Source organism: Arvicola amphibius, chromosome 4 (assembly GCF_903992535.2).
Source record: "Arvicola amphibius chromosome 4, mArvAmp1.2, whole genome shotgun sequence".
Lineage (NCBI taxonomy): Eukaryota > Metazoa > Chordata > Mammalia > Rodentia > Cricetidae > Arvicola > Arvicola amphibius.
The window spans coordinates 98650344-98671223 of NC_052050.1; the positions used below are offsets into that span (position 1 = coordinate 98650344).

General features: G+C 48.9%; 1 protein-coding gene across 2 annotated transcripts in view; it reads right to left on the reverse strand.

Moving 5' to 3' along the window:
- The window catches only part of Emp2 (epithelial membrane protein 2), a 42929-nt gene extending 28631 nt beyond the window's left edge, over positions 1 to 14298 (reverse strand). Inside the window, exon 1 of one of the 2 annotated variants that reach the window (XM_038326748.1) lies at positions 14184 to 14298. The gene's annotated coding sequence lies outside the window, so the exon portion shown is untranslated. The remainder of the gene's footprint in view (positions 1 to 14183) is intronic. The other variant, XM_038326749.1, reaches the window with a different exon arrangement.
- Positions 14299 to 20880: the final 6582 nt, after the last annotated feature.

Here is a 20880-nt window from a genome sequence, read left to right on the forward strand (position 1 = left end):
CAAAGGGTGACAGAAAGCATGCTGCCCCAGTTCTGACTGACAGCTTTGAGAGGTGCATATGTCCCTACCCCTTGCCTTCTGTCCTGAGACCACATGAACAAGACCAGACTGGCCAGTTCACAGACAGGCTACTCCAGAAAAGACTACCCAGCCTCTATTTGAATACAGAGACTCAGAAACTGCCCCTCCCCAGAGCTGCCCAACTGAACACAGCCCAAAGGGTCCACCTGGGGAATCATAAACTAACGCCATGTTCTGTTGAAGCTGTCACTTTCCGGAAGATTTGTATATAGCAAGAGTTGACTGATACACTCGAGATAATACTGCTTCATTATAGTCTGAGTTCCTCAAGGAAAGAAACCACTTTTTATCTCCCCCAGTGTCAAGGCTGCTCAGTAAATACTTGCTGAGCCTGTGTGGAGGTCCTAGCAGGGAGCATGCTCTAGCACATTTTAGCAGGTTCTAGCAAGGAGCTACACTAAACCCTTGAGTGAAGACCAGCCTGGACGAGTGGCATGGGCTGTGAGGGAGGAAGGGGCCCAGCAATCCGGGATGACCAGTGTTGCAGCCAGATGACATCACACACAATACTTGTCGAATGCTGGCGAGTCTGCGCAGAACAGCTAATTACTGTTATTCCACCAGTGACTGCTTCCTGCCCAAGACAATGACAGAGCTCACTCCTGGCTGTGATCATCCAAGGGGCTCCCTGTAATTAACAGTACTCAGTAAATTCACCAGGCAGCCCAAGAGAGGGTGCTTATAGCACACAGTGTGGGGAGGGAGCTGACTCAGAGTAGGCTACTAGGGGTGAGGAAGGTGTCAGATTCAGGGAGCTCCCATTCTGTTTCCCCATGAACAACAGTCATTTCTTCCTAGAGCATTTTGAATTAGTGACTTGGAAGAAATCCCAGGTGACCTCCATTTAATGGCCACTTCCTCTTTTGTAACAAGACAAGAGCTGTGTCACTTCTGTAGATGGATTTTTCAAGCAACTCATCCAGGAAAACAAGGATCCATCTGATTAACTAGGAAGTTAATAGAAGACGGATCCTCTATATGACTGTGATCATCACTAGTCAAGGAGTGGACCTTTGCAAGCAAAGGTGCCCAGAACAAGGTCATGCCTGAGGTAAAGTCCCACGAGGCTGACTGATGATGGCATTGCGAGTGTAGAGTCAGAATGCGGCAGGTCCAGAGCCAAATTGCCTTGCTCTATCTCTGGTCCCCATTAACCACTGATTGCCACCCTCTGTGCTGGACATCACATCCTGTGACCATCAGATAAATCCTTGTGGGACACACAAGCTTACAAAGCACTAGCACAGCCACACAAGCTAAGACGGCCTCCAGACAGCACCTGAAACTTCTAGCAGAGATGAGCCACTATCACCTACTTGCTGCCCTAACTTCACCCTAACTAGTGCATGCGAAAAATGCCTTGATTTGAAAACTGACCTTTTCTTCTGTGACTAGAGAAAGCTCACCTAACCACTTCCGTAGGAGAGCATTTTGTGCAGGGCAACCTAAGTCTGTGTTCCCTGGCTCCGGTTTCCTTTGACCTAGAGCTGTGTTTTGCAAAGACTCCTCAGAATCCCCCTTCCGCACACCACCCCCGACGATCTCCCCACTTGTCCACCCACCACCACTCTTGCAGGGCAGGTACCAGTATACATAAACCCCTGAGCTGTCTCTAGGAGGAAGAGAAATGGGAAGCTGCTGGATATAAGGGATGTTTAGGAATTACCCCAGCTGGGATCCCTGTTGTCCCAGCGCAGCCGAATAAGCAGTCATTGGCTCACGTTTAAACCTGCAGCCTTAGAAGTGTTAGCTCACTGGAGAGTCAGCCTCTGCCCCAAAAGTCACACGGAAGCCACCTTATGGGTATCTGATCCAAACACCTTACTGTTGACAGTTCCAGGTGCAAGGCCAGCCGGTTCTCTATCTTATCTCAAAGCCAAGATTCCCTCTTAAAAGGGTCAAAGGGGAATTGGAAAAAAATAGCTTTATTTAATGCTAAGTATATGGTGCCATTGAAGTGGTGTTGGGGAGGGGACGACAAATAGCTCAGTGGGTAAAGACACTTGCCTCATGCCTGACCATTCGACTTCAGTCCTCAGAACCCACACAGGGAAGGAAGAAAACTGACTCTTCCAAGCTGTTCTCTGACCTTCACACTGTACCTTGGCAGACATGCACCCATCAACACACATATAAACAAGTAAATGTAATCAAAACAAATTAAGTAGTCCGTGGGGATTCAGTTTCTTATGTTATTTTGTGGTACTGGGGACTGACTTGACCTTATGCAGGCCAGGCAAGCACTCTACCACTGAGCTACACCCTCAACCTCCTCTCCCCATCACCCCGCCCTTTAAAACAATTCTCAGATAGGGTCTTGTGAAGCTACTTAAGTTAGTCTGGAGCCAAACCAGTGCTTCTCTTGCTTCAGACTCCATAGTGCAGAATTCCAGACCTGAGCTACCAGGTCTGCTGAGAACATGTTACAGGTCAGTCAGGCTGCTGTCCCTGGGACAGTCCCTCGGATGAGACCCATCGCATTGGAATCCACGGGCTATGGAGCAAACAGATGACTTTTCCTGATATGTGTGGGTCTTATCCAATCAGCTGAAGGCCTGAGTAGCCCAAAAGGCTGACCTTCTCCAAGAAAGCAGGAAATCAGCCAGCAAAGAGCCCTCGAAATCAGCCAGCAAATGCGCAGACTCCTCCCTGAGTTTCCCACCTGCTGCCTCACCCTGCAGACTTAAGCATCAAGAGCCAGAGCCTTAAATAAAGTCTCCACCTCTCTCTTTCCATACGTACATACAGTATACATACAGTAAGGCCTCCCTTACCCATAATCCCACTTCTACTTGCAACAACTCCATCAAGAAACCACAGCCTGAAAATATTGAGTGGGAAATTTGAGATATAATTCATGTATTTTAAACTCAGGCTTCCCTCTGAGAGGCTTGTTGAAATCTCAAGCCCTGTGACCAATCGCCAGTCATGAAACAGCAGAACTTCTGTGAGTTCAAGGCTAATCGAAGCTGCGGAGTAAGACCTTGTGTCCATCCCCCACCTTAATATTCCTAAACAGTAAACATCCATTGCTACTGTCTTATTCACTGTGATTCGCTTCTTCTGGTCCTGCCTCTCTGGCCCAGGAGCTCCCTAAGGGTGATACTCACTCACTCATGTCTGTCTGGTCATCGATGAGTCATTCCCCAGGGCTTCACACACAGCACATGGTCAGGAGCATTCTTCTTTCCACTCATGCCTCCCATGAGGGAGCCTCATGGTAAGGGAAGGTACTGCCCTAAGAAGCCCACAGGCTGAGACATGCCATGGGGTGTATTCAAACACCCTCCACCAGTGCTTGCAGATGGCACCAAGGTGCACCGGAGGGGTAAGGGAAATGCGTGGGGCCCCAGACAGATGTAGCGCACACCAACGCCAGTCCACAAACAAGCTGTAAGGTTAGAGCAGCAATGGAGGTTCCAGGCCTCTGCTTAGGATGGGGCCTTAGGGGTCTGAATTCCTGTGAGGACAAAGATGAGTCATAGAAAGGGGGCTGGGCTCCCGCTGGAGCACCACAGGCTGGACCCACAGCAAGCAAGGACCTTTGTTCATCATCATCATCATTTTATTTTATTTCAAGACAGAATATTATTTTATCTTATTTCATTTTAAGGCAGCTGGCCTTAAATGCACAATCCTGCCTCAGCCTCCCAAATGATGAGATTATAAGCTCTCATCACCTCAGTTGGTTCATAGGCCTTTTCTTTCTTTCTCTTTATCTTGAGATAGTCTTATTATATAGTCTAGGCAGGTTTCAGCTCTCACATTTGTGGTAACCCTTCTGTTTCAGCCTCCCAAATAACCTTACAGGTTACAGGTCTAAGCCATCATGCCTGACACTCAGGAATTTTTATTATTATTATTCCATCCTGATGCTTGCCAGGACTGTATGTGGGCTTCTTCTGTGTCTGGCATGAAAATCCAGAAAAAACAAAAGGCAAACAAAGAATGAAAGCTCCAAAGATACTGTTGAAATTGGAATCTCCTGGGCGTTCAAAGATAAGAAACCACATATAGTTCATAGATAAGAAAATGGAGAGGTGTTGGCGATGGGAGCCCGAGATCAGGCTCGGAAGGTCTGCGGTTACGCAGTTATACCTTGAACCTCCACCTCTCCAACAGAAGCCATAGGAAAAGAGAAAGACTCAGAAGACAGCAAGGCCGGGACCCAACCAACATGTGATCAAATATGAGTTATAGGAAAGCCAGGCCCACTCCAGAGAGAAGCCACAGCAGGTAGGGGCCCTGCCACCAAGCCTGAAGATCTGAGTCTGATCCTCAGGAGCTGCAGGCTGAAGGAGAAAACTGACTCTCACAGGTCATCCTCTGCCCATACTTAAAAATTTTTATGTCATTAATTATCGTATATGTGTGCACACCACAGCACACGTGTGGAGGTCAGAGGACAACTTTGTGGAACCAGCTCTCCCCTTCCACGTTTATGTAGGACCCAGGGCTTGAACTAATGTAACCAGTCTTGCTCAGCAAGCCTCTCTACCCACTGGGCAATCCCACTGGCCCTTATGGGGTAACATTTCTAAGGCCCAGTTGCTCACATCGTGAACTGAGGTTGAGCTTGAATGTGCATACAAAAATAAACAGACTCCATTTCCACACACTATATATGAAAAGAAATCTCACTTTCCAGGCAGTCTTTAGACTCAAGGAAAGAATGCTGCCTTCCGGGAGAGGAAATAGGTTTCTTTGTGCAATGCTGAGGGTGGAATTCCGGGCCTTCCCTTGCTAAGCAGGTCCTTGCCTGTATCCACAGCTCTCTTCTGTTGCTTTACTACATCACCCAGGCTGGCCAGGAATTTTCTCTGTAGCCCAGACTGGCCTTCAACTTGCAATCCTCCTTGCCTCAGCCTCCTAAACAGCTGGAATTAGAAGTCGGTACCACCAGGCTCCACTTGGTTTATGCCTCTCTTACCAAGACCTACGGATAGGATGGTGCACATCACAGCATTAACACTGTCAGGGAAGGCAAGCTCTTTATCTGGGCTTTCTTTACCTTCTTTTCCCTCCAGCCAGCTCTCCTCTGATCAACCTGTGCAGATTGCATCTGCATGTCCGTGTGGCAGCCCCTGAGGGCAGCAGAGACTGAGTGCCACAGGGTAGCCTGTGAGATTTTTCTGGTGGTGCCTGACTCTTTGGTGAGAAGCGACAAGAACTGAGGAGGTACGGTGCACTTCCTGAAGACCCACCTTGGCCAACCCTGCAGGGGGCTTCAGAATGTGAGAAGCACCCACTGTCTGTCCTGCCCTGAGACCCAGGGCCTGGGCCTCGCTCCCATGTCTCCCAGCAAGTTGTGGAGGGTAGACCCGGGACCAGAGGGCGGATGGCAGGGAAGCCGTGAGCCACAAGCAATCAGTGCTTTTAGCAGCCACGACCCTGCCTATCGTCTCTTAGTCTCTTAGATCTTCCAAGCTGTCCCCTGCTCCTTCTCCCACCTCAGACAGGAGTCTCTTTTGAGACTCCTCCCCAGGGGCCTGACCTGTGATAGCTATTGGGGATGCAACAGTGAACTCAGCAGACAAGACACAAGGTCCCTGTGCCAGATGTCCCTAGCCATTCCTAAACAATGCCACTGAACCAAAGAACGGGTCTGCCTTGACCCCCAGGGAGGAAGCATGCCATAAGGACGGTGCCCTGAAAGGAGAACACATCGTCAGAGAGAGGAAGGGGAGGAAAGCCAGCAACAGTAGAAGAATGCTTGAGGGGATCAAGATTTGCAGAAGGGGCCTACTGGACAAACACCACAGCTCCCAGAGCCACTAGGACAAATGAAGAAGGTGTTCAAGGGGTGGGGAAAAAGGAAGATTAAGGTGCTTTTGTTTGTTTGTTTTTAATTCATTGGGGGCAGGGTTCTTTTGGGAGGGGATGCTGCAGGGGTGAGGGGTGGATATGGAGGGACTAGAAGGTGAGTGGGATTGGGGTGCATGATGTGAAATTCCAAAATAATCAACAAAGAATTAACAACAAGAATTAAAAACAAACAAACAAGAAAAGAGTTGGAGCTAGTGGTGGTGGCATATGCCTTTATTCCCGGCACTCGGAAGGTAGATGCAGATGGAGCTCGGAGTTGGAGGCCAGCCTGCTCTACAGAGCGAGTCCCAGGAACAGTCAGGGCTATTTCACAGAGAAACCCTTCCTCAAAAACAAACAAACAAAAAACCCAAGACAAACAAAAAGAGTTGGAGAGCCTGCAGGGACCTGTAGGGTCTGGGGATGTGGCTCAGTGGTTGAGTGCTTGCCTCATTAGCATATCCCAGGTATGGTGGTACAGACCTGTAAGGCTAGGGCTCCATGGGTGGCAACAGGAAGATGACAAGTTCAAGGCCATTTTCAGAGTTTGAGGTCAGCCTGATCTACAGTTGAATTACTGACATCACAAGCTATGGGACACCTTAAAGGTTGGAATTTATTTATAATCTCAGCTCAGGAGTCTGAGGCAAGGGACTGGCAGTTCAAAACCAGCCTGGGGAACTTAGATCCAGTGTCAACTGTTTAAAAAAGTAGAACAATGGCTGGGCATGTAGCTCAGTGACAGAGTGCTTGTCTACCATTGAGGAGTGCTGGGTTCAATCCCGGCATCACCAGAGTGAGAGGAAGTAGATAGGCCAGGTGGCCAGAGCAAGAAGAGGGTCTGGGGCGGAATGATAACAGTTGATGAGTTTGGGGAGGGAGGCAGTCCTGTGCCCAGCCACACTTGGGGGACCTGAAAAACTACCTGTGAGTGACCCCACCCTCCTGAGAGGCTGATGTCATTTTCTCCAGGTGGGGACTGGGAACTGCATTTTATCATGACTCCTTGGGCGGTTCTGATGGGCAGCCAGCCAAGGATCTTGGCGCCAGATCAGGCAAAGCCTGAGATGCTTTTTTTTTCTTTACTTTAGGAGCAATTGAAACCACTGAAGAGTCTTTGCATAGTGTAGGTGAGAACCACCTAGCTAGCTTGGCCTCTGATCCTTCTGCGTGAAAAATGCACTTGAGGGCCAGAGTGAGTGGCTGTGGGGACAATGGTCAAAGCGTTTGGATGGTTATCAGTGAGAAAGGCCATGGTGGTCTGGGCCAAGACGGTGCCCTCGGTGAAGAAAGCAGGGATGGTTTCAGAAATAGGGCCTGCAGGAAAAAGTAGAGGGCGTGTCCTGGCGAGCTGAGATTTTTAGCAGGCTCACAAGGGCTTGGACCTTGTTCTCAGCCACCTCCCCAGGCACTTGGGTCCATATCCATCTGGCTGGACTCTGGAACACATTCTACAGTAATAAGAGGTTTTCCTACCAGAAGGGCACATCGTCTAATGACATTAAATATATTCACAGACATACACGAAGGAGAGGCTGGGGGATGGCTCCATTGGTAAAGGGGTTGCCTTGCACAGGAGGACTTGAGTTCAATCCCCAGAATTTATGATTTTTTTTGCTTGCTTGTTTGTTTGTTTGTTTGTTTTAAAAAGCTTCGAATACTGGTGCTTGCTTCCAATTCCAGTGTTGGGGAGGCAGAAATAGGTGGGTCCCTGGGGTTCTCTGGCCATCCAGCCCAGCCTACTTAGGATGTCTCAATCCATTTAGAGACGCTGCCTTAAATTCAAGGTGGAAAAAAAAGCAACAGCAATAGTGGAGGCTGTCTTCTGGCCTCATGCGCACACGCCAACATGAACCACACACTTTCACATACAGAGCACGCTAAGGAGCAGGGAAGAGATGGCTCGAGCCATCTTGTCATAGAGTGCCTTGGAGGATTCAGACCACCTATTCTGGAGGAAGCATATTTAATATCCAGGATACCCATAAGGACTTCTGAACCAAAAGAACATTCTGGACCCAGAAGACCAGGATTATTTCGAGGAGAAAGCATATGTTGAGTTTTGGCAAGAACAGAAGGGGGTCGGTGTGTCTAATGGCACCCAGGAGCCCCAAAAGCGGATCCTAACTTGCAAGCTGTGAGATTGGAGCACGTTCCTTAACAGACTCATTCATCTCTGAGAGCAGAGATAATAACAGTTTCTACTTTTAAATGAGTGCAGGGAGGAACTGCACGTGGCCAGCAAACTGCTCTGAAGGCAGCGATGGTAATTACTGTCATTACTACTGATAACACTGCTAAGTAGGGGCCATTTTCTCCTGCCCTAAGTAATGTCAAGCTAATACATGGTGTGAGACTCAGGTCTTCACCCATTTGCTCGAGTTCTTTGCCAAGCCCTGGATACCCAGGCCTGATGCTATCACCTGCTTGGATGACTGCCCATGACTAGCTGGTCTTTCTTCTCCAAACCAGTGCTAGCATTCACCCACAGCACCCAGAATAGAACTTATTTCACTCATTGGCATCCACTGTGTGCCATTCCACAAAGATGCCCGTGGGGCTGGATGACACCTCAGCTCACCATCTTGCTCCTGGATGACTGTGACTGTCTATGGTCCTTCTGATGCCCCATAGCCATGAACACCCTGTGAAGCTCCCATCCTCACACCTGCGAAACCTCCCTTCCCTTCCCTTCCCTTCCCTTCTCTTCCCCTCCCTTCCCTCCCTTCCCCTCCCCTCCTCTCCCCTCCCCTCCTCTCCCCTCCCCTCCCTTCCCTTCCTTTCTTTCCAACTAGCCTGAACTCAGTAGACTGGACTACCGGCAAGCCCCAAGGGTCCACTATTCTGTCTGCCCAGTACTAGGATTGCAAGAACACTCAGTTTTGTTTTATTTTTGTTTGTTTGTTTCTTTTTTTCACTTGAGTCTTGGGGGTCAAACTCAAGTCTGTTTTTGTTTTATTTTTTTTCTGACCGAGCTATCACTACATCCCAATAATTAAAAGAAGATTCAATGATACAGGCCAGAGGCAGCTCACCTTTCCCCATTCCATCCTGACAGCTCGAACCTTGTTCTTTTAATGCTATAAAGCCTTCTTGCAGAATGACCGAAAGACAGTCGCCTTCCCCAGAAGCATGGCTACTGGGAGAACACTAAAGGGCTTTCCAAGCCCAAGTCCAGCCTTATAGACTTAAGAAAACCCTTGCCCACCATACTTCAAGTTTCTCTGAAACGGAATCCAGCAGCCCTGCAGCACGTACACTTGGACTCAGCACCCCTGACGAGAGGAAACCCCCCTCCAGGATGCTCATAGCAGACAGTTGCTTAACAAAATTCGCTAAGACTGAAGTGCGCAAGCCCATCTCCCTCAGCCTCATGTCACGTCAAGCAAACCCCAAACGTTTTAAGCTACTTCCTCGGACATCTACCATCACCTCCTCTGACCCTCAGAACAATCAGTGAAGGTCATGGAACCCTCACTGAAGATGAAGAGAGTGTCGGGCACCAAGTCGGTGGTTCCTATCTGAAGCTGAGTGTGGGCTCTGCTGAAGGGGAGAGTGTGTGGTAGCTCGTGGGTGTGTGTGTGTGTGGGGGGGGTTGGTTCTCTCATCAAAAGTGTCTCCAAAAATATAAACAAACAGCATAAAAATTTGTGGAAAAAAAGTGTAAAATGGGGCTGGTGAGCTGGCTCCCTAAGGGGCAGAAACACTTGTGGTACAAGTCTACTTTATCTGAATGCGATCCTCAGGGCCTATGGTTGAGAGACCCAACTCCCAAAAGATTTCCTCTACCACAGGCACATGATGATATGTATATGCCTTCACACACACACACACACACACACACACACACACACACTAATAATAATAATAATAATAATAAATTAGTTATTTAAAGTGTGAAATGATCAAAATACATTGCAAGCATGTACTAAATTCTCAGAAAATTAATACAAATGTTATATTAAATATGTGTGAAATGTGTCCATTTCAGTCCCCACTAGAAAACACCTTCCTAAAAGGCAATCACCCTGCCACTAAGATTTTTGCCAAACTTGAGATCACCTGTGCTTATTGATTACTCTAATTAAAAAAATGTTTCAGAGTTTAAAAAACATTAGCTATAAAAATTTGACCCCACACAGCAATATCGGTGAAATTATAAGTTCATATGATGTTTGTAAGTTTTTCAAATGCCAATTAAGGAAAATAGATAATTAATCTTTCTTCTTTTTACATCATGCCATAGACTTTTAATTTTAGAATCAGCTTGGGCACTAACAGAAATGCATAACGCTTGGAGGAAAATTCATTAATTCAAATTAATGAGATCATCTCACACTGCATTTTTTTTTTTAACTCAGTGAAATGTTTAAAAATTTTCAAGAAAGACAAGGTCAGATGAGTTTATGACAGCATATCAGAAAGGAAAATTGAGGACCAGCAAGATGGCTCAGTGAGTAAAGGCACTTACGAGCAAGCCACGCTCGACGACCTGAGTCCAATCCCCAGGAGCCACAAGTAGAAGAAGAGAACCAAATTCTGCAAGTTGTCCTCTGACCTCCACATATACATACGCCATAGTATGTGTACATGCCAACACATAATGCATACACACACAAAATACAGTGACATTTTTTAAAGGGAAGAAAAATGTTACCTGAGGGACCCCGCTATGGGGGAAATCATCTTGGACTATCAGCAGTTTGTGGTGCACCTGCATCCCACGCCGTAACAGGCATCCAGCACCCCTGATTTCTGAGGGCAGTATTCACACCAAACACCACACTGGTGACTCCTCACTCAGCTCTGAACCCTAAATACTAGGAGCCTTCTAAAAACTGCTGCAGTCAAGACTGGCAGGAATGGAGCAGCCAAAGTGGGTGGTGGTGACACACGCCTTTAATCCCAGCACTCGGGAGGCAGAAGCAGGTGGATCTCCAAGCTTGAGGCCAGCTTGGTCTACAGATCAAGTTCCAGAACAGCTAGGGATACAGAGAAACCCTGTCTCAGAAAAATAAACAGAAAAGAATGGTACCGACTTCTGTTCCCTCTAGAGCTCTCAGCCCCCATGGAACAGAAGCCTGGCTGCCCCAGGAGGGTGACGGTCCGGGAGCTCCATTCAGCATCTGACAGGTACTTACTTATTAACGAATGGAGCCAATAGTACCTCAGCTGGGAAGAGGAAGGACCATCTACTTGGTTTTTTTTTCCAGCCTCCCTCCTCCCTACATCCTGCTCCAAGATGAGCCAGCTTCTCTAGAGCCTGGCAGCTGCATCTGAAAGATCCCAGATGCTCTAAGGAAAGTGACCCACTCCTTGAGAGTGTTGGCCTAACATTCCTCTGCCAGAGTACTAGACATACGACCTATGTTACAAGACTCCCTCAACCATGAGGCTGCAGTCCCACTGACTACTTCCTGGGATCTAGGTCTGCCACCAACTGGCTATGCAACCTTGGACAACTCAGACCACCTCTCTCAGTTTGTGCCTAGCTCTCAAAAAAGGAGTTTGCTAGACTCTTCAGGTTCCGAAATTCTCCAGTTTTTACCCACGCCAGCGAATGCAGAGAGACTCGCCCTTTGCGGCATCTGTCCCCAGGTTGGCTAGCCTGGAGGAGTTCAAGGGACAGAGAATCCAAAGGCCTGTGTTGTCATCACCATCTGTCACAGCCACCAGCCTCACTGGGGGTGTCGGGTTACGAGTGATCACTGGCTGGGTGGCAGCCCTGACTCTGATATTTTTAGAGTCCTCCTGGGCCTGGCCCTAACAAGAGTCAGATGTGTTCAATCCCTGACTGCCAAAGGCCTGTCTACATCCTACCTAACTCATTCTCCTAGGGCAGCACCTCATCAGTGATGGAGTGAGGAGGGGGTACCTCTTCTTCCCACCCTCTCACAGGTACCCCGCCCCTTTCCAGGCACACACTCCTGTTCTTTCTAGTACATAGGAACAAGCATTCCTGCACAGCCTCTCTCTGCCGACCTTTTGAGAGGTTTGCTCCCCAGTCCCAGAATGGGGACCCAAACCCACCTTTGGGTCTCGATGCCCAGGTCCATTTGAGTCACCCCTGGCTTAAACACCTGCCCCACTTCAGCTTTTGAAACATGCGTCAGAGACCCCACCTGACGACAGGCATGGGCACCAGCCACATACTGCAACAAGTGCATATACAATTAATTAGCTGTCCCCCAGGAAGTGACTGCACTCCAGGTCAGCCTCAATCCCAAGCCTGGAAAGGTTTTTATATAGTTCTGTCTCCACAGACTTCCTTCCCTGTAGTGTCTCTTGGAGTTAGCTCACGGTGACAAAGAACTGCCTTCCGTTGCTCCTCATGGATGAGCAGGGAGGCTCTGGGAAGAGGAGAGGGAACCATGGGCAGCAGAGTGTCAGTTTGTACCTGCACATAAGCAAAACACTGGCAAAGGGGCCTTCCCTGCACTTAAGATAAGACAAAGGGAGAGAAAGAAATCTGGATGCCATTACCTGTAAGGAGGGTGTGTGCGTGTTTAAGTGTGTATGTGTGTGTGTCTACGTGTGCGTGTGTGCGCATGTGTGTCGGGGGCTGCTAAATAGATATGCTGTGTATTTACAATTAAATCCTCCCTTGGGGCAGTGTCGGCTTGAGAGGGGCCTCCCCTGTAGGTGGGGCAGCACCACCCAAGCTAACGTCTTCTTAGGACTGTTTTGCCCAGCCTTGCCCTCCTCTCTCCCTCCCTCCTGGCTCCTTCCCCAGCTTCCCACACAGACACCCTTGCCCAGATTGCAGGCCAGCCTCAGCTTCTGCATTTGAGGGACAGAGAAGGCTCTGGGCTGTGTGTGACCGGCTCTTTCTGCCTCCCAGCCTGCTTCCTCAGTTCCTGTGGGGGTGTTGGTGGTAAGGATCCAAAATCCCTCGGAGGAAAAACAGGTTCGGCACCTTCTGGCCACCCCTAGTGCCTCCCTAGGCTGTGGGCTGGGCATCTATCTGCCCACATACGTTGGAGGGGACCCACACCTCTTAAAGGTTCTCTCCCCATTTTCTGCAGCCCACTGAGGTATCTCCTGGTGGGAATGGGGGAGGACACAGAGAGACAAGGAGAAGTTCTGGCCCCACAATCTTGAATTCCTAACTCTACCAGGTTTCTCCACCTTAACAGGAGGGTATTCTGTGCTGGGGACAGGAAAAGGCTCTCTGGGAGGTGAAGGCACGTGGAGCCTATGGCACACCCCCATGGGTTTTCCACATCCTCTTCCCTTGGATTCCCCCCCCCCCCCGGAACCTGCACCTCTACCCTAATTTGAAAGAGACATCCCTGGGAGAGGTGGGCAGGTTTTGGGGATTTCTCGTCTCTGATTCAGAAGGACCAAGCAGAGGCTAGAGGTGTCTCTCGTATCTTTCATTGTGATAAAATACACCTAGTATTTATGATTTAAACCATTTGTAATTGTACAAGCCGATGGCCCGAAATGAACCAGCAATGTTGAGCAACCCTCACCTATCTATTCTCAAAACATCCCATCATTCTCAACCAAAACTGTACCTGTTAAATATTACCAAGTCCCATCCATTCCCATCCCCTGGCAACCACCGCTTCCCACCATGTTGTCTTTGAAGTTGTGGGTTCAAGATGCCTCCTAAGAGTGTGGTTCTCCTGAACTGAGGCTAGAAGCTTCAGTCCTTCTCCAAGCCCGACATGTACATTCTGTGGGGAATCATGGGGGGCATGCCTCCTTCCCTTTAAAACACTCAGATCTGCCACCGTAGGTAAGAGTAGGCAGGGGCATCATCCTTGGCACTTCCCCCCAGGCTGGGACACCGTTAAGAACCCAAGGAAGCTGCCCCTCGCCGCCGTGGGGCGCCACGGAACCCAGGTCCGGAGGAGCAAGCGGCCCACGAGGACCCATGACCTAGCCTGGGCGCCGTAGATCCTGCCTAATTAGCCCTGCTTGGGGCTCAGACGCTGAGTACCACAGGCGAGAAGTGAGCTGGCTACCCTGGACTTTCAGAGCATTGGGCCAGAGGGGGCGGACAGGGGGCCGCCCTGATTCTTCCCCAAACTTTTCCCGCCCGTTTGGGCGCAAAAGGCGACGGATGCCATCCAGGGGTGGCACGGTGGCCTTGGGGACCAAAAAAGGGAGGCCTGCGCCCCAGGGGTCTGGAGAAAGAGCAGCGGGGCTGCCGCACAGACCGCACCCCGGCCCCTCCCTGTCACCCACGAATCCCCGGGCCTGTCCCGGTGCCTAAAGAGTACGAACCGCGCCTCTGTCAGCCCGGAACCCGGACATCACTGCTGTCCCCAGGCGCGCCCCCAACTCACCGGACGCGGGCGTCTGGAGGCAGGGGCAGGCTGTGCGCGGGGTGAGGCGCCGGCTGTTTTGAAGCTCCGGCTGGGACGGCTCGGCCTCCTCCGCCCTCCGGGCCGACGAGCCTCCTCCCCGCCGCCCTCTCCGGAGCCCGCCTCCCGGGCCGTGATGTCAGGAGCCGCCGATCCAGGGGGCGGGACCCGGGCAGGCCGGCGGGTACCCCCCCAGCTCCAGCCCGCTGGCCGTCCTGCGACACTCGCAAAGTTCAAGGAAGCTGAAGTCTCCCGCTGGAGACATCGCTCCCCTCCTCGTCTGTGTTTCCCGCCTTCTCCTGACTTAACAGGGACCCCAGATTCCCACTTTCTTCCTAGCACCCTTCTCTTTCTCTTAATAACTTAAGCTAGTTGTTAATATCTCCTGCCTCAGTTTCCTCTGATGAAAACGGAAGGCATGGTGGGATCTTGTTCTGAGGCCTAAAAGCAATACTTACACAGTGTCTGATTCCTGGAGAGGCTGGGTAGCTGTAACTGGAAAAAATTAAGAGTTCCTCTCCTGAGGTAAGACCACCATCAGGACCAGTCTTAAGATTCTGCCAAGTCAGGCTGGAGAGATTAAGAGCACAGGCTGCTCTTCCAGAGGTCCTAGGTTCAATTCCCAGTCACAAATATCCCCGAGGTTCTGACACCTTCACACAGACACACATGCAGACAAACCAATGCACATAAAATAAATAAATCATTTTTAAAAATATTACTCACGCCTGTAAATCCTAGCTACTGAGAAGTCTGAGGTAGAGAGTCCAAATTAAAGGTCCATAATGAATTAAAAGTCAACCCTTGATACTTAGTAAGACCCTGACTCAAAAATGAAAAAGAAGGCCAGATTCCATGGTTTCCCGCTTGCCTGGCACGTGGATTCCACTCCAATAGCCCCTCCTCCAATTCCTCCCTGCAACCTCCCCAAACACATACACCCTCACACAAATACACATACACATACACCCTCACACAAATCATTCCCCAAGTCCTTCCAACTCCTGGGAAAACGACCATAAGACACCAAACCACCCTTTCCCTTGTCTCGCTTTTCTCATCTGAAAACAGCAGAGGGACAGTCCAGAAGAAGGCTCTTAGGGGGCCAGGGCCTGAGAGCCGTCCAATGTGTTGAAGGGAATGTTTTAAAATTGAACACACTCAGACCCAGGGCCCAACATATTACAACATCGTTTTAGACTCCGAATTCCACAGGTCTGTGTTCCTTGTACAAACCAAAAATAAAAGGCACCTGCTTGTGCCTCTAACTACCAATGGGAACTTATGCACAGTTGTGTGGTCTCAATTGGGCACTGTATTCTTTCTTTCTCTTTTTCTTTTCAGCACAATTTAAAAGTATTCTCTCTCTGTCTCTCCGTTTCTGTCTCTTTCTCTTTCTCTCTCCCTCTGTGTGTGCGTGTGTTTATACATGTGGAGTAAGAAAATGACCTTGTAGGGTTGATTTTCTCCTCCTTTATGTTGCTTCTAGGGCTCTTCAGGCTCGGTGGCAAGTGCTGAGCTGTTTTCCTCGTTCACTTATTTCTCCCTGTTTACAACATTTTTATTATCTTTACTTATTTATTTATTTACTTGTGTGTGTGGATAGCACACATGGAAATCGGAAAGAACCGCACAGGTCCTGGGTATAGAACTCAGGTCCTCACACTTAGTGGCAAGTGTCCTTAGCCTGTCGCTGTGATAAACACCAGGACCAAAGACAACTTAGAGAAGAGAGGGTTGACTTCAGCCGACACTTCAGGGACACAGGAGTTCCGTGGGAACCTGGGGGTAGGAACTGGGCAGAGACCATGGAGAAACCCTGCTTACTGTATTGCTCAGCTGCTTTCTGTAGCTCTCAGGCCCAGCTGCCCAGGGATGGCCCCACCCACAGTGGTGGTCAAGAAAATACAGCCCAGCATGCCTTCAAACCAACCCGATGGAAACAATTGTTCAGTCGCTAGGCTCTCTTCCCAGGTGTCGCTGGGTTTGGGTCAAGCTGACAGCTGAGCTAACTATGACTACCATCTTGCCAGCTCTGAATTTATTTTATTTGTGTATTTATTAGTTTTTGAGACAAGGTCTTTCTATATAGCCCAGGATGCCCTTAAATTCTTAACCCTCCTGCCCCTCCACCTTCCAAGTGCTAGGGTTACACAAGGCAAACGCCACCACCTCTACCACACTAAGCCATGTCGCTATATTTCAGTGATCATGGGCCTCATTTTAAAATCTGGTTGCAGAGTTCTGTAACAGAAGCTCTCACTGGGTCTAAGTTAGAGATTCCTTATGAGACACGAGGCCCCACATACTGTGACCCCCTCAGGCCTCCAGCTGAGGCAAGGCATGGGCAAGGCAATTCCCCAAGTGAGAGTCTTTGCACAGGGCACAGGAGGCGCTATTTTGAGCTGAGGCCTGTCTGTCCCACGGTCATCCGGAAAACAGAAAACCCAAAGGTTTTGCCAGAAGGGAGAGTTCCTGTGCCTACTACCATTTAATAAGCATTAGCCATGTGTCAAATACCTTACCAGCACTAGCCTATTATTATTGTTATTGAGACAAGATTTCCTGTAGGCCAGGCTGGCCACCAACTTGTCACTATGTAGCCAAGGATGACCTTGAAGTTCCAATACCCTTGCCTTTACCCAACAATGATAGGCGAGCACCCCAGAGTCAGTTTATGTGGTGCTGGGGTGGAACCCGGGGCTTCAGGATTTGGGCAAACCTTCTACTAACTGCCATGTCCTGGACATGAAAAACATCAGCTGGAATGCAACACAATAGACCTTCAAAAGACACCCTCATTTCATCCACGAAACTGAGACCCAGGGCAAGCAAGCTATGAAAGAACCCGTTCAAAGACCCTATAGGAATGACATTGTGAATTTGAATCCAGGCCAACTGCATCAACCCCCTTTTTACCCTTTCCTTGCCAAATAACATAAACTGTTTATTTGAATATATTTATTTGAAAGGAAACTCCGTGTTGCCAAACAGGAAGCTAGTGGCATCATCCAAAAATAGAAGACAAACTTAAAATATAAACACCACCAAAATAAAAGTGTTGGCAAACTGTGTCCAGATGGTGTTGACTGAAGGAACGACAAGCCCAGGGCAGTGGGAACAGTGGCAGCAGGCTGGCATAGAGAATGCTGCTAGCTGAACTCAGGCAGAATGGATGAAAATGGACCAAGACCTCACCCCGAGAGAAAGTTGGGTGTTGCCTCCTCCCTGTATCTTCTCCCAGGCCTCCTGCTGATGGGTGTGTCCCGAATTGGGAAGGAAAGAATGGGTGGACTGAGTCTCTAGCTTTTCCAGACCCTCCAAGGAGCCCCACCCACCTGGTCCCTTCACCTGTAGCTGGTTAGTCTTTATTTTCTCTGAACCTACCTGGCTCTCTTCTGGGGTGAGGCAGAAGCTTGCCTTATCTATGCTGTATTTTTGCTCTGGGTATTTCAATAATAAAATACCATGGTGTGTGTGGGGGGGGGGAGTGAAGGTGTGTTCCAGAGAGTTCTCACTCCCAACACTTTGATGACATAGGACACATGCCCACTCTTGCTGCCTTAGGTGGGTAGGGCACATTCTCCCACACCTGACTTAAGCTCGAGCCCCAGCTGGACCACGTGATTTACTTCAGCCAATGAGCAAATAACAAGGCACTTGGGAGAGCTGGCGAGCCTTTGGGCAGTAGTTGCCTCCTGTCGCACTTTTGCCATTTCCACGAGTAAAATAGCATTCTGGTACCCAGCTGGCTCCAGAAAATTTAAAGCAGCTTGGAGCATAGCTATCCTGGGTAAGCTGCAGGGTTCTCCACTGAGGCCCAGAGCTGCAGAGAGGTGGGTGAGATTCACATGACCATTTCTGTACACCACGGTAGCCTCTTGGTTATTTGTTGAGAGCTAGTTAATAACAGGATCATCTAGCTTGGAGACAGGGCATCTGAAGATGTGGAGAGCCATGGAGAATGATACGGGAGCCCACAGAAGTAGATCTGTTCCACCTTGATCAAAGGTCAGAAAATAAAAGCCCATTCCTGCTCCTTCAAGGATACGACAGGTTTGAGCCAGAGAGTGGCTGCCTACAGGATGCTTGGTCTAAGATGTGCTCATTGTGTGTTCTGCCTAAACAATAGACTATTTAACTCAGGATATAGTTGCTTGATGCTTCATGTATCGAAGCACACAATCTCCCCCAACCCCCACTTTGAATTGGGGTATATAAGCATATGGAAAATAAACATGGGGGAGTTCAGTATTCACTGGATTGCCCCCCCCCCCCGGTTCTATTCTGTGACTCTATCTTTTTCTTTCATATCTCTGTTCTCCTGCCTGATATTTCTAATCCTCACACCCCTACCCTGGAATGTGCGAACCCCATTGAGACTGGACTCCGACAGATGGCACCCGACATAGGGCCACGACAGAATGGCAACATGAGGGGTTGTCTTAGGGGTTGGGGAAAGAGATAAAGAGGCTATAGATATGATTAAATAGTTAAAATCACTTAATCCACAACTAAGAGGACTGGAGTTTAGGTCCCAGCACCCATGTAACAAGCTGGGTATCCCTGGAAACCCCTATAGCTGCAGCTCAGAGGGTCAGAGACAGGAGGATTGCTGGGGGTTGTTGGCTTCCAACCCAGTGAAAGCTCCAGAGGACTAAGGGGAAAATGGTAGAGGACATCTGACACGCTCCTCTGGTCTCTATCTGTGTACCTGTGCACACGTGCACACACACATCAGTGTGGGAAATCCTTCTGTATAAGTGTTGCTTTTATTAGTTAATGAATAAAGCCGCTTTCGGCCAATGGCTTAACAGAATAAAGCCAGGTGGGAAATCGAGACAGAGACAGAGAGAGAGAGAGAAAGAGAGAGAGAGAGAGAGAGAGTAGGCAGAGTCAGAGAAGCCACATAGCTGCCACAGGAGACAGACGTCTCTGCAGGAGCCTGAAACTTTGCCAGTAGGCCACGACCTTGTGGTGATGAACAGGTTAATGGATTAGTTAGTTAGGATATAAGAGCTAGCTAGAAATATGCTTAAGCTATTGGCCAAAAAGTATTGCAAATAATATAGCTACTGTGTGATTATTTTGCTTCAGGAATGAACAATCAACCACCGACCACACCACATCACACATATTTCTTCTTAAAGAAAGAGACCAATTGGGCTTGATGGTTCATGGCTTACATCCCAGTTCACAAGAAGTAGTCTCTATGATTCTGAGACCCGTCTGATCTATGTAACATGTTCCAGGCCAGACTGGGCTACACAGTGAGACCCTATCTCAAGAGAAAGAAAGAGAGCTAGGGAATGCAATGGTCTCTCACTAGCTGTGTTCCAGCTGCCACACTGAAGAGTCCTGTCAGCTTCTTGCCAATGTTTCTGTTGGCTCCTCTTTCTCTCAAGAGGAGTGCAGAGAGTTAGCCAAGCCTGAAGCAGACTGATCATGGCCTGAAACAGCCATGTGTTAGTTACTCGTCTAATTATGGTGACAGTATGTGACAAAACAACTTAAGGAGAGTCTATTTGGTTCCCAGTGTGAGAGCACGGTCTGTCATGATGGAGAGTCATGGCAACGGGAGTGGGAGGCAGCTGCTCACACTGAGGTCACGGTCAGGAAGCAGCAAGAGGTACACACTGGTGCTCAGCCCCCTTTCTCCTCTGTATTTGGTCTGGGACCTCAACCCATCAAGAGGTGCTGCCTACAGTCAGTGTGGGTTTTCCCACCTCAGTTAACACAGTCTAGAAAGTCCCTGACAGGGATGCCTAGGGATTTGTGTTTTCGATGACTCTAGGTTCCATCAGGTTGATGATGAATAGGAGCTGTCATATGGACTAGCAGAATGGGTCTTGAGGAAGACAGCCTAGGTTCTTGCCAAAAAGGAAGAAGATTTTAAAGTAATTGTGATTTAGGTTAATAACGTCACTAGAAAATAATCAAATATGAGTGTGGTTCAAGCATCATGGTTGGGGAGCTGAGTTCTCACAGATGCTTACTGCTTTCCGTCCAGGGACCATTTCTTTGGAGAACAGTTTGGTGTCTAGGCTGCTTGCTGGCCTCTAATGCCCGAGGTGCCTTGTAATCGTATCTGTGTGCATCCGTCTTCCCCAACAGCAGACTGGATATGAGGACTTAGTTCTAGTAAGCATACTAATAGTTAGTGTCACTTGACTAAGCTGCAAAGCATTGTGCCTGCTGTCTCTCCAGCCAGCTTTGTTGCCTTCTAGGCTTGTATGCTTCTGAGCTAGCTTGTTAGTGATCCCTTTTGGTAGAGACTGACAGATGCTTCAGCCAACACCCAACCAAGAATGGAAACCTTTAGCCCACTGCTCCTTCCCTTTATGTTTTTTGTTTTTTTTTTTTTTTTTTTTTTTTTTTTGAGACAGGTTTTCTCTGTGTGGCAGTAGCTGTCCTGAAACTCACACTTAGATCAGGCTGGCCTTGAACTCATAGAGATCCACCTGCCTCTGCCTCCCAAGTGCTGGGATTAAAGGTGTGTACCACCATCACCCAGTCTGCCCATCCTCCTTAAAGCAGCACAATGCCCCAACAGCATGTGAGCTTTGGAGTAAATCCTTTCCCACCTGAAGTTGAGGCCAACATCTTGATGGAACCCATGAAAGAAACTTGACGGACCCCATGTGAGAGGGCCCAGCCAAGTTCTGCTCACATTCCAGAC